This window comes from Trichomycterus rosablanca, chromosome 26 (genome assembly GCF_030014385.1).
Source record: "Trichomycterus rosablanca isolate fTriRos1 chromosome 26, fTriRos1.hap1, whole genome shotgun sequence".
Taxonomy (NCBI): Eukaryota; Metazoa; Chordata; class Actinopteri; order Siluriformes; family Trichomycteridae; genus Trichomycterus; species Trichomycterus rosablanca.
Genome location: NC_086013.1, coordinates 7296290 through 7309644, shown reverse-complemented (window position 1 = coordinate 7309644; position 13355 = coordinate 7296290). Strand labels below are relative to the sequence as shown.

Here is a 13355-nt window from a genome sequence, read left to right as displayed (position 1 = left end):
GCACACTGAGTAAACATTCAGTGTAGGAAAAAGCACATAACTGTTAATTATTTTAGAATTACTTTACACAATATAATTATTGGAATGTGTAGGATAAGGCATAAGCATCTCATAGATTTGTCAGGTTGTAGTGCTCACCAGAGCCAGATTCTAAATAATTTCATCATGACTGTCAAGAAATTTACTTTTTACAGATTTCCGACAGATTTTTTAAGACTAATATTGTAAAGATTTACTTGCAGAATGAAGTAATTAGCAACTGGGTACAAAAATAAAAATAGTTCTGTCCACACGGGTTTATTAATGAATAACCCAGAGCACTGACTAAAAGTCAACATTTTTAAAAAGTTTAACACTTTTCCATTTTCAGATAATCAGGTGAAAATCTAGGACTTTGAAAAGTGCTATTTTATACAACTATTTAATGCAAAAATAACATACCTGTATATCCATCTAATTTTACATCTCAGACATGAGTATAATTCCTTCCTTAACAAATGGGCAGAATCTCTGTTGCTCAAACTAAAACAGAAACACTTTGAGCTTGGTGACAAGCCTGAACGTTTATTGGCTAGATAACTTAAGGGTGTTTTAGCAAACCGAGCAATTCAATTCAATTGGTAGCAAATTCTATAAAGCCTTCTCCTCCAAACTTGCTCCCCTGATATGTAGATTGATTCTTGGGAAAATAAAACAAGCTTCCTAATTCACTGTATGAGGCAAATATATGTCTTATCTTAAAAGAGGGAAAAGACGCTAGTACCTTTGTCTGTGGTAGGTCGTATCAATGCAATTAAAATGGTGATTCTACCAATATCCATGTATCTCTTTCAGAATCTTCTGATTTACATACCTGCCACTTATTTTAAGAAAGTAGACTTTATTATTTTATTCTTTGTGTGGGCTTATAAAACAGCACATATCTTGAAAGTTCAACTACAAAAAATGATTTTTGTATACAGCAATATATTTTTGTATATTTTCATATACAGTGGGAGGTTTTGCTTTGCCAGTGCTTAAACATTACGCTAAAGCTCTAATGTTTTGGAATTTGGGTTCTACATGTGACCTAGCTACAAGGGATAGGCCATGCTGGGTAAATCTTGAGGCTATGTCAAACCCAGGATCCTCACTTGTAGTCCTTTTATTTACACAGGCAAAGTCAGCTAGAAAAGTGGCAATAATTTTATATTAAAGAATTCGCTTACAATTTTACATCAAATAGGGGGCTTTCTGAAGCTCCCAGAATTTTCAATAGCCTTTTGTGGATACTCTGAGTCTGTGGCTGAATATTCCCAAACCCAGCAGCAGATCTTAATGACCAGCATGGTTGCAGCCAAAAAGGTCTTTTTTGGCCCCGTGTTTTAAAAGATGGCTATCAGAGATGACACATGTTTCCCCAATGGAGCGATTGAAATGTTGCGAAAATAGAGCTCAGAGGTCCTCTCATGGGATGTGGGATGGGTTTTTGGACAAATCAAACAGAGATTACTATTCTGTTTAATGTTTAAATTGATAAAACCATAAATAAAAATTTTAAAAATGTTTAGGGAAATTAATTGCCAAAAGTCTGTAATAGTGGGACATTCACAGAACATATTATCATATGTTCTGTGAATGTCCCACTATTACAGACTTTTGGCAATTAATTTCAGAGGAATGATGGCCTCGGTCACAGGTGGGATCTAGATTTAAGCAGGTTTTTACAAGTTTAGACAAAGATACAGATCTTGAATGCTCTTTGTGCTAGCTCTATGCCTGTTGTAAAATGCTGAATCTAAAACACCAGAGGAAAACTATGATTAAATTGCACTGCTTGTTAAAAATATCCCTTAATCAATAAACACCCACAATTGAAAATTAATTAAATAAATCAATAACTAAATAAATCACACTATAAACAATAGCCAAAAGTAAAACAAATGAAGCATGCAACAAATTAAATGAATTAAATCTATGAATGAATCAAATTAATTAATAAATAATAAATTTATAAATGAATAGGAAGGGTTTTAGGGTTTTTAAAAAATTACAAATAAAATGAACAATGGAAGGCAAGACTTCCGGAAAAGCCTTCACCGACTGGTTGAGAGTTCCAGTGGAAATGAGGGATGGGGCTCAATTTTACATTCACAAAATAATATTGCACACTACATACCAACCTGTGAAAAATGTTGCATTTATATATTCTGTGGCTTTGTGCCGACGTAACCAAACAAGTAAGTCCGGACATCCTTTTCATTTATGTGGTGCTTTTTTCAACTTACCAACTTTGTGTCCATCTGTCTAAAACATCTAGTTATCAAACGACATGGCTTGGATGAGTGATTTCCCTCAAGGATTTTTATTTTTAGTGGGAACACTAAACTATTTGTGATAAAAAAAACTGTGTAAGAAAGAATTAAATTTGAGATTAAATTGTTTTTCTGTATGCTCTGATACTAGTCAGTTGATGTTGCACTGTTATGGCATTTGTTTTTTCTTCATCAGTTAAACTATGACAACCAAATTCCCACATGTGATGATGCTTTTACTGATTACATATGGTGATGAGCAATCAGCGATTTGGTCCGAAGAATTGCTGCCAGTCTGAATGTAGGGTAACACAGTGTGAATGAATAATCTGGGGGTAGGGATGGACCGATGACCTGTCTGAAGAGTGCTATATAAACCACCACAAACTAAAAGGTCTGGTGAACTCCAGTAGAAAACTGTACATAATGTTTTAGCCATTAATATTTTTGTTTCTGTTTTCAATCCAGAGGTCAGCGACAAATGTGCTTTTTGTAGGCTTAAAAAGACAACTTTTTCATGCTTCTTTAATTGTCTAAAGCTTAAGTACCTCTTTAAGGCACTGGGTCCATCACAAAACATATCAAGTTTGTTAGCCAAAACATTAAATGTCAATTGACTGCACTTTTGTCAGTTAAATAAAGTTAAAGAGAATTTAAAAAAAAACACACACACAGGTTTTTGGAATTCACAAACTGTCCCAACTTTTTTTGTATATAAAATAATGTGTATATATAAATACTGGATTCAGAAAGCATTCAGTTCAATTGAGCTTTTACACACTTTATTAACAACAATCATATTTATTTATTTATTCAATTTTTTTACGCCACTTTATACACTTGTGTTATTTATGGCATGATTGGTGTTATGTCATTTTCCTTGTTTATATTTGTCCGTTTATATTTTAGTTTTCATTTTTGTTCCTGCCAGGAAGTTAAGGATTGTTCTTGTGTTTTCTTGGTTGAGGGTTTCTTTAATAGTTTCAGGTATGTGTAGCTGTTGTCTCTCTCTGGTGTATTTGGGGCATTCGATTAAAATATGTTTTATTGTGAGCTGTGTTTGGTATCTTTCACATGTTAGGGGAAAACAACCATATTAATAAAATACTATTAAAAGTCCAAGGGGTAAATGAATGAATTTAAGGTGGCATATTTGCTACTTTATTGATTGATTGATTGATGGTACCACACATAAATATTTTTCATTATTTAAACCCAGATAGATTTGTGATTCTAGTCAGGTCCTAATTACACACTTTGCAAATGTATGCAAATTGAGTTTTTTTAAGAACCGTTATTTTCTGAGAGAGTAAAATAGAGTTTAGCCTGTTTTTACATTTACATTTACTAGTTTAACAAAATATAAGTGTCTGTAAAATAAGGCACAAGCGGATCTAGGAAGCTTAGAAGATTTGGGTACGACTGTTTATTATAGCCGGCTAAAACAAGACATGTCTCAGCTAGCTAGCTAGTTCGCTAATACCGTCTTTGCTGCTGCCCTAGTGTTCTCGCTTTTGTCCGCCCTGGCCTCAAGCTTTATCGAGGCAGTTGCGGCATAAGCTATATTTTGTGTCATAGTCATGAAAAGCTGCTTTTGTCAAAAAAGAAACATAACATTACCACCACCAACAAATAAATCGACATTGCATGTACGTTCACCAAGATTTGGGACAACTTTGTGCTTAAGGTACGTTTAAATTAAAACGCGTTGTCTTTTTAGTGATTTGCGACTCAGCTATTTTGTTTTGCAAGGGCACCTGTGTAACGTTAGCTTATACACCTATTTTGTAAACTACTTAAGTTATTGTTGATTTTGTTATCTAGATTGCTTAGTGTCATGTATAACGTAATAAAGAACAAAGCCAATACTTAGGCAACCTTTAATAAAGATGACTACTTAGCAAAAACAAACAGCGTCTGATACTAAATGACATATATTTTAATTTTTTTAACACTATCGTGTAAATGCCATATTTAAACGCAAACGACATGGTTATTTAATGAAGCAATCGGTTGGTTTATGTGGTAGGTTTACGTTTTTTTCCTAATAACGCCACATAAGAAATGTATGTGCCGTCGTTTGGTTGATTTTTGCAATTGGTGTTTCCTGCTTGTTATCTATTAAATACTTAGGTTAATCATAAGTTATTAGGGAAAAGTTGGCACACCCCTTTCTACTTATCTACGCACAGGTAACGGTTGCTTAAAGGTTTGAGGGCGCCGCACGCCTAATTTTATCAAATTAAGTATATTAATAAAGTTGTCTATCTAATGTTTTGTGTATGTAGTGCACGTTTTAGTTAAAATACAATGATGCACATTTCATTGTTAATTGTATGCTTCAGTTGCATTTTCCTCCCGTGTTTATACGGTTTTATGAAATGTTGGTATGTTCATTTATTCAAATTTTTGAATGAACATTACCTGCTTTAAACAGCTTAATCTCTTACTTTTTTAATAATGATAAAAGACCCACTTGTTCAGATCCTTATGTATGTTGTCTTAAAGGCAGATATGTGTTTGTTGAGACAGACAGTTGTGTTTGTACTAGATTAAGTACATTTTTGCGGAGGGAGACTAAACGTATGAAGTATTTAAAAACATACTGTATCCTGTGCAGTGGAAAAGGGGCTGTTGGGTTCTTTTGTACAGAGAAAAAGGCACCAGTGTTTTTTTTTTTATCTGGTCATATCCAATTACCCACTTTTTTCAAAGCTGCCAGAGACAAGTTCTCACAGAACAGTATCGAGTGTGGAAATTCACACAATGCTCTTCATTATTCATGCTCTTCAACTCTTTGCATGTGGCTTTTGGTTTAAAAGGACAAATACATTAATTATTCATGTAATAAAAGACAAAGATAGAACATATAACTGGTTACAATTTAACATAGCAACACCCGTCCTGGTCGATTTTTGGTCAAAGACTATCCTCATTTTGCATGAGTTACAACAGCGTAGCTTCATAGACATAGGGTGCATGTGCTTGACTGAGCTACCTGCAGTCCAGACCTGTCGCCAATTGAAAATGTTTAGAGCATCATAAAGAGGAGAATCAGACCAGTGTTGCCAACTTAGCGACTTTGTCGCTATATTTAGCAAGTTTTCAGACCCCTCTTGCGACTTAAAAAAATAAAATAAAATCAACTAGCGACAAATCTAGCGACTTTTTCTGGTGTTATGGGAGACTTTTGGAGACTCGGACGTGAAAGCACATATCGTTATGCAGTTACTGTCCTCAACGAGCAGCTGGTGCTGCCGTTATTCGCTGTTAATTTATCCAGAGCGGTAGAGAGAACAGAGTGGCGACACTCTCATAGGGAACCGTTGGAAAGGGGGCGGGACATATTTTCTGCGCAGCTTCCGGGTTGTGGAGCTCTGAATAGTTCCAAACATCCCATAGAGCCTCATTCATTTCCACTACTTATCAAGCATTTTTAGCTGTATGTTGCTTTGTTTTAAAAAAATAATGAATTTAATGTCATTAATATACTTAATACTGTTATTGTTTAGCATTTGCTCAGCACTAAATGTTACATGTTTATCTTAATTAATAGGTATAACCCAATTTAGCTCAGTCAGTTAAGATTAATTAATGACACTAGAGTCTTTTCACCTAAAATTAGTTGATTAATCAAGAGTCTTGTTACAGAAATGATCATAAAACATTAGAACCACAATAAATCATTATACTTTTACTTTCATACTTAAGTACATTTGAAGGTAAATTTAGTTTAGTACTTTAGTGGAGGTAAAGAGTATTTTTACTTTTACTACTACTTTTGCTGGAGTAATATGTTACCTTGGATATCTCTACTTTAACTCAACTACATGGTTTGTGTTCCTTCTCCACCACTTACATTAGACAAAATGAACTAGTGCATATTCATAATGAATTCATTAATGTATTACATGTAGGAATCAATGATTAATCACTCATGAAATAAGAGATGAATGAAGCTTTTTCATGTACCTGCACTATAATGTTAAAGGTACGGTAGTGTGTTTATCAATCTGTTCATTCAGTGCAGGTAAACCTTATGAATCCAGCACATGACTTAGTGTTTAGCCAAAATGATTATTATTATGAATCCTCAGGAAAGTGAAGGGAGATTAGTTTATGCAAAAAACAAAACATAAAAAACTCTTTAATCCCTGTACTGTATATTGTCTCTACTACTTGATGATATGGCATTATGTAATGTATGCTAATATAATGTACTGTGTGTTAACAAGAACGACCTATTAACAAGTCATTATAAACATCAATCTTCCACTTCATATACCAAATTGACATTAAAGCAGATGCAGTAAATGTAAACGCAGTTGAAAATCCCCAGAAATTGTACAAATGTTTATTATTTAGCGTTTAATATTTAATTCACTGCTGCCTGTCCCATATGAGAACATGACAGCGCCGGGTTTGTTTGGAACTATTGGAGGGTTACATGAACCACGTGACCGCGTGGCGGCGAGATCAAGGAGTGTCGCAACTCTCTCTATCTACGGCTCTGAATTTATCCTATCCAATTTACCCATCGATTTGTCCTACCGAGCATGCGCACATCTGTTTTTGACTTGTTGAGTGGAACACCTATAATTCTGTGCTACCTTTGCCTAATTTATTTCTGCTAGCGGTTAGTAATGTGTGGTTTTAGTTTTAATTCCTTTAAAAGTGTACAGTTTTAGTGTATGTAATGCTGTTATTATGTGACTTATTTTGTTTTCTATTTCAGAACTATGCAAGGTGCTCAAATTAGCTATACTTGATTGCATACAGTTGAATAACAGTTGTTTATCTAATGCTATGTGTTAACGTTTTATTTAACCACGTTACGACAACACAAAATGTATTCGGTTATTTTTTTGTTTTGTGCTTTCTTAGCAGTTCAACTGGTACAGTAAAGGTTGTGTCTAATAAAGTTAATTACTGAGTGAATATGTTGAGCATTTATTACGTTATCTTGTACTTAGCTGTTTGTATACTTTGCTTGTTTAGTTGCTTTTCCCTTGTCAGTTCAGTTCTAATTATTTGTTCTTTATTTCATGTTTTTTTGTAGCTATAGATAAGATCTGTGTGATCTATAATTTTCTCACTGGGATCTTATCCAACAGGGTATAATAAATCACGGCGGCAATGTGCTCGACATGTGCTAAGTCTTATGCAAATTAGGCGATGATGTCATTTTGCGACTTCTAGCGACTTCTAGCGACTTTTAGGACAGCCAATAGCTACTTTCCTTACTGAGGAGTTGGCAACACTGAATCAGACAGCTGACTGACTGTTGAACATCTCTCATATCAAGCATGAATTGAAAGAACTGAAACAATTAGTGTCTTCGATTCACAAACTATTAAAAAGTTTAATTAGAAGAAAAAGGTGATGTGACCCAGTGGTAAAAAACAAGGGGTGCTCAGAGGGAGCCCTGAAGAGTATCCACCAACAGTCTGAGTAGAGACACGCCACATCCTATTGATGCCAGAATACATAAAGGTTATGACCATATCTGGTATGGACCAAAAGAGGGGCTATTATGGCTTAACACTGTATTTTTTTAAGCAGTATATGACCAAAAGTATTTGGACATCTGACCATGAGATTGTTGGACATCCAATTTCAAAAACAGTGGTATTAAAATTGATCATCTTTAACATCAGCCAATTTATCTGAGAAGACTTCCTGCAAGACTTTGAAGTATGTCTTTGAAGTATGTCTTTTTCAGAGCTGTTCAGTGGTGCTGAGGTTGGGGCTGTATGCAAAGTTTCTGTAAACCAGGATTGTCTTCATGTCTTTAAAGTCTTTGCTTTGTGCACAGGGTCATATTAATGCTTGAACAGAAAATGACCTTCCCTAAACTATTGCTGCAAAATTAAAAGCATCTAATTTATTTACTACTCTGTTATCACTTTGTGGTGTTGGCTGCACAGAGGGGTCAGCTTTCCCCAATGCGCACTGCCTCGTGTCACCTGCAGCAGACTAGCCCCTGATAATGCAATCCATGTTGTGATGTTGTCAATCCAGTTTATTCTTGGCCTTCCTTGTCATCTCAGTCATTCCACAAGTCCTGTCATAACAATGCCTTAAATGTTGTCATGTGTGTGCCTAATCATGCCCAAAGTAATGTAACTTGCAGGACTTACTGTGGTTCAGTAGCTCCTTTTCTGTTATGGCCATCTTGTAAACTTGCTCAGTGATCATCATCATCTTGCTCCATAAGATTTTTAGCAGTTGTTTGACCCTCAAGAGCCTGGATACGTCTTCCTCTTTCTTCAGTGCCCAGGCTTCACATCCATATGTGGCTACTGACCAGACAAAGACTTTCATTAATCTTGTCTTGGTGAAGTTGCAAGTTAACTTTTTTTATATCCTTGTCAATTTGATTATTACCACCATACCCATTGCTATTCTTGACTTCACCCATACATTCCAAAGAATTTGATTCTCTATCTCCCAAACATAAGGAGTCCATTTTTTCTTATATCTTATACTTTCCACCATAATCTCCAATACTTTGTCAGTGTTTGTCATTACTGACTATCACAGTGACATTTTTCATCCAGTACAATTTTGCTACATTTATTAGCATGATATATGTAATTCCTCTGGTGATTTGATCAATAATACATGGCCATAAGCATACTTAAGATTGATAATGGTCTTTTAACAATCCTAAACTTTTTGGCAAATCCCTGTAGTGTCTTTATCAACACATGTTCTACAAGGATGGTAAACAGACATGATGAGACGTTATGTCCTGGTTAGATGTGCTTTCTTACCATGAACCATGCTAATGTGTGATTGGCGGTCCTGGCAGCAGCATGTTGTTGGCTGTACAGATTTATCAGTAGCTCTTTCTTATCCACTTAAAGATGTTGTCTCAAATCCAGTTCTTGCATTTGTCTTCTGTACTGTGTTCATAGCAGCGTTCAACATAAGATCCTTCATTTGCAGCCATAGTCTGTGTGGTCAGTGTGGTTCCTCAGTTCTCTCACACCTTTTAAATCTGTTGGCAACTTCCTCGTAATATTGCCACTTGAACTGGTAATTTGAGGTTTTTCAAGGTCCAACATCAATGGCTTCCTGATTTGCTTTCTTTTGAATCTGAGCTTCGTTACCATCACAAGTACATCATCACAAGATTGTGATCAATCACAATCTGCACTGAGGCATGTGAATGCATTATTTTTTTGAACATTCTTTTTATTCAGGTTTTGCATTACAGTTGACAGTGCAAGAAAAGAAGAATAATGCAAGAAAAAAAACAACCAAAATGTTGCATTTACATATTATTACAAGTTGCCATACCGCAAAAACCCATCTTCCCCTCCCTAGTTCCCGATTGGCCTTACTCTAGGGCTGGGTGATTTTGCAAAAAAATAAATCTCGCTTATTTTTAAATTATTACCGATTGTCGATTACGATTTTTTTTGTTCTTGTATAATGCAATTAAATAAAGACTCAAATTTCTTTTTTTGTATTTTTTATTTAAAAAGTGCAAAATTAACAGTAACAGCACTACCTATAATTATTGTTTCAAGGCATTCAAACAATAACAATAATTAACAATAATTAAAACAACTATCTTTAAGAATAGCTCACAAACAACTCACATTAAAAAATTTGCAATAATAAACTCCTTATTTAAGAAAATAATAAAAGAAAAAAGTGCAAAACTTCTGAAACTGAAAAAAAATCATTACAAGTTTCTGGATAGGAACACAAGCATATCTACTGTTTCAGGCTTAAGAGATGCCCTCTGGCAGGTAACAATGTTCCCAGCCGCACTAAAACCTCGCTCAGAAGGGGCACTGGTTGCAGGTATACAAAGATATTTCTTTGCAAGGTTGCTTAGTTTGGGGAAGGTGGTTGCTTGCAGTTTCCACCAATTAAGTGGGTCTGTATCCGTATCTACGCTAGGGGACATCAAGTAAGCAGTCAGCTCAGCTTTGATTTTGTCCTCTTCTGACTGGGGGGTGAATGGAGGCGGCACAGTACTCTTCAAAAAACTGGCTAATGACTTCTTCCTCTTAGGCACAACTTCATGTTCATCTTGTTGACTGCAAGGCTGCTTGCTTGCTGGATGCATTTGAACAGTTGTGTCAGGCTGATCTGTGTTTTTCTCAGCTAGTATCAACTCTGTAATGGCTAGCTCTTTGATTTCTTCCACTTTCTCTTGCTCTATGTAAGATGTCCGAAACCGGGGATCCATGAGAGAAGCAATAGACAAGAGTTCATCTGTGGCAGGGTCACTATATTTATTGTTAAGGTACTGAAGTGTGGAGCATTTTATATATTTTGTGAGCTCAGTCTCACCCTCTTGACTGTAGAATGCTGCTGTTAAACAGATAAAGCACTGGTTTGAGGTAGGAGACACTCACATACTCTTCACCTGACAATGCATCAGTGAACTCCTGTAGTGGACTTACAGCTTTATTCACTGACTCTAATACATCAATATCTTGCCAAGTAGGTACCAGCTGCCAGGACTTCTTATCTGTGCCCAAAACCCGGGCTATGGCTTTCTCCTGCTCCAAAACTCGATGTATCATTTTTTTGTCTGGAACCCCACCTGGTCGGAGACTCTGTAATGAGCTGATGAGTGGGTAGGCCAAGTTCAGTCTGTGTTGAAGCCAGGTCTCTTCTTCTCTTCCAGCTAAAGGAAAATGCACTTACAACTTTCTTGCAGACTCCAATTGCACGGTCAACCCGTGGATCTTTCACACCATTTTCTGTTTAAAAAAAAGCAAAAAGGATTATTTTCAGTCTATAGTTTTTTTAATCAGCTCATATTTGATTTTGCTGTTAAAACACATTAATCACAAAAATTTTAGCTGTGAAATTCAATGTAAGAAAATAGTAAGTAAACAACGTACCAATGGCATTGTGGAGTCTATGTCCAAAACACTGGAGATGGCTCCACTTGTTCAGTTTCAAAGCCTTGAGCATGTTACTTCCACTGTCAGTAGTTACGCACACCTGTCTGTCCTCGCTAAGCTTCCAAGAAGCCAAGGCATCTTTAAGCCCTTGGCTAATTACTTCACCAGTGTGGTCATCAGGGAAGTAGCATGTCTGGAGGCAAACACTTTGCAGCGTCCAATCTTCATCTATGTAGTGAACCATTAGACTCCTGTATGGGTGAACAGTACGACTGCTCCAAAGGTCTGTCGTGGTAGCATAAAACAAAACATTCTCCAACCTCTCCACTACTCTTTCACGTGTAGCTGTGTACAGACGAGGCAGCACTATATCTGCAAAATGTTTGCGGCTAGGCAGCTCTGAAGCAGCTTAATAAAGCTTTTTTTTTTTCAACAGTGTAAATGGGCACCATGTCTCTCGCAATATAATGTGCCACTGCCTCAGTAATTTCTTTCCACCGGGGGCTCTTCTTGTCGTATGGGACAGCAGTAGAAAATGATGCAGCTAATGTTAGCTGTCTTTTAGCGGGGGCTTTGGGTGTTGGACAGCCGCTTGTATTTTCATCCCGTTGTTTCACACATTGCTCCCATTCCACTGGGTGTTTGTGTCTTAAGTGCTGGAACAGATTTGTTGTACTGCTACTTTTGGTTGCAACTGTCTTTCGACACAACTTACACTGTACATTGGTTTGTTCAACATCTGACTTCAAATCCGTACCAATTCCATACCACTGAACTGATTTTTCCACTTTTCTTTGGTACGAGCTCATTACTCCACGGAGTGCCGCCTTTCGCCGTCTTGGAGTGTTTGTGTTTTTTTTTTCTTCTACGCACGACTGAAGTTAGCGCATTCCCAATATGGACTACAATACCCATGCTCCCACAGCCTCTCACGTGACTGTCACACGACCCAATCCTGATCTGTCCTCACGCTCACCGTATCCTGAGTTTTGATACTGTTCGGCTGTGTTCATTTCCATTAATGTTATTTAAACTCTTCTGTTTGTGTGTCTCGTGTGGTGAAGTGTTGTCAACTGTGTTTGCATGCACACCGAGCGGACCTTATTTCTAAATCTAGTATGACCCTTTTTGTCTTCCGTTAACTCGGCGCTCTTTAGTTTTTGCTGCCTCTGGTTTTGTATTCTGCCTGATTTTGTACACTGCTTTTGTCTTTTTAATATTAAACTTTCATTGATTTATATTCCGTGAGCGTCTTGTCAGTTTCTGCATCGTCACATGTTGGTATTTTAATTAAAATTTAAAGTATGTAAACAATCGCGATTATCACATTTCAACATCGGGTGAAAACGTTCATGCGAATTAACCGAATTAATCGTGAAAATCGCCCAGCCCTACCCCCACCCCCACTTACATAATTCAAGGAATGTCTAGAATATTAATATAAGTGATGTTAGAGAAAAACTTCAGGAATGTCCCCTAAGTATGGAAGAAGCTTCCTGTGTTGGTTCTTGTGTTATCTTTCTCTAGATAGAGTTCAAGAGGCTTTATTGTCATTTATTGCGTCCCTTAACCAATGGTTATATGTGGGTGGAATGGCATGTTTTCATCTAAGCAGGATTAGACGCCTCGCTAAGAGTGTAGAGAAGACTACTACGTTGGATTGTATAGCATAGAGTAAAACGTCTGTACTTTCCAGTTGTTTCCATGTCAAGGATCAAATCTAACATCGTTTTAAGGGGGAGGTTGGGGAAATACTTTTTTAACATAACTTTGGATCTGTAAATAACGAAACAAGTGGTATTTAAGAAGGGTGAATTTTAAATTCAACTGGGAAAAGGATGTGAAAAATCTATCTAGATATAGATCTTGGATGCTCTTGATGCCAGCTCTATGCCAAGTATGAAAGGCTGAATCTAGCAGAGATGGGGGAAACAATGAGGTACCATTAACTGGGATTAACTGAGAGGGGGATTAGATTAGAGAGACAGTACTACAGCAACAGTGATTAGAGAGACAGGTAGGAAGGTACTTGGTGTGGCATCTGGACAGAGAAAAGATGATAAGGAAACCTGGTGGTGGAATAGTGAAGTGCAGGAAGCGATTCAAAGGAAGAGGTTAGCCAAGAAGAAATGGGACATTGACAGGACTGATGAAAGTAGACAGGAATATAAGGAAATGAAACATA

At 36.6% G+C, this 13355-nt stretch overlaps 2 protein-coding genes across 6 annotated transcripts in view; one reads left to right on the top strand and one right to left on the bottom strand.

Annotated features, from left to right (window-relative positions):
- Positions 1 to 9098, bottom strand: part of ttc33 (tetratricopeptide repeat domain 33) — a 62151-nt gene extending 53053 nt beyond the window's left edge. Inside the window, exons 1-2 of the mRNA XM_062988419.1 lie at positions 9071 to 9098; positions 8435 to 8596 (exon numbers count right to left, since the gene is read on the bottom strand). The gene's annotated coding sequence lies outside the window, so the exon portion shown is untranslated. The remainder of the gene's footprint in view (positions 1 to 8434; positions 8597 to 9070) is intronic.
- The window catches only part of mvb12ba (multivesicular body subunit 12Ba), an 80933-nt gene continuing 70802 nt past the window's right edge, over positions 3225 to 13355 (top strand). For 3 of the 5 annotated variants that reach the window (XM_062988417.1, XM_062988413.1, XM_062988418.1), the window contains exon 1: positions 3823 to 3981. The gene's annotated coding sequence lies outside the window, so the exon portion shown is untranslated. Of the gene's footprint in view, positions 3282 to 3822; positions 3982 to 4400; positions 4487 to 13355 lie in introns of those variants that run through there. The other 2 variants (XM_062988415.1, XM_062988416.1) reach the window with 2 other exon arrangements.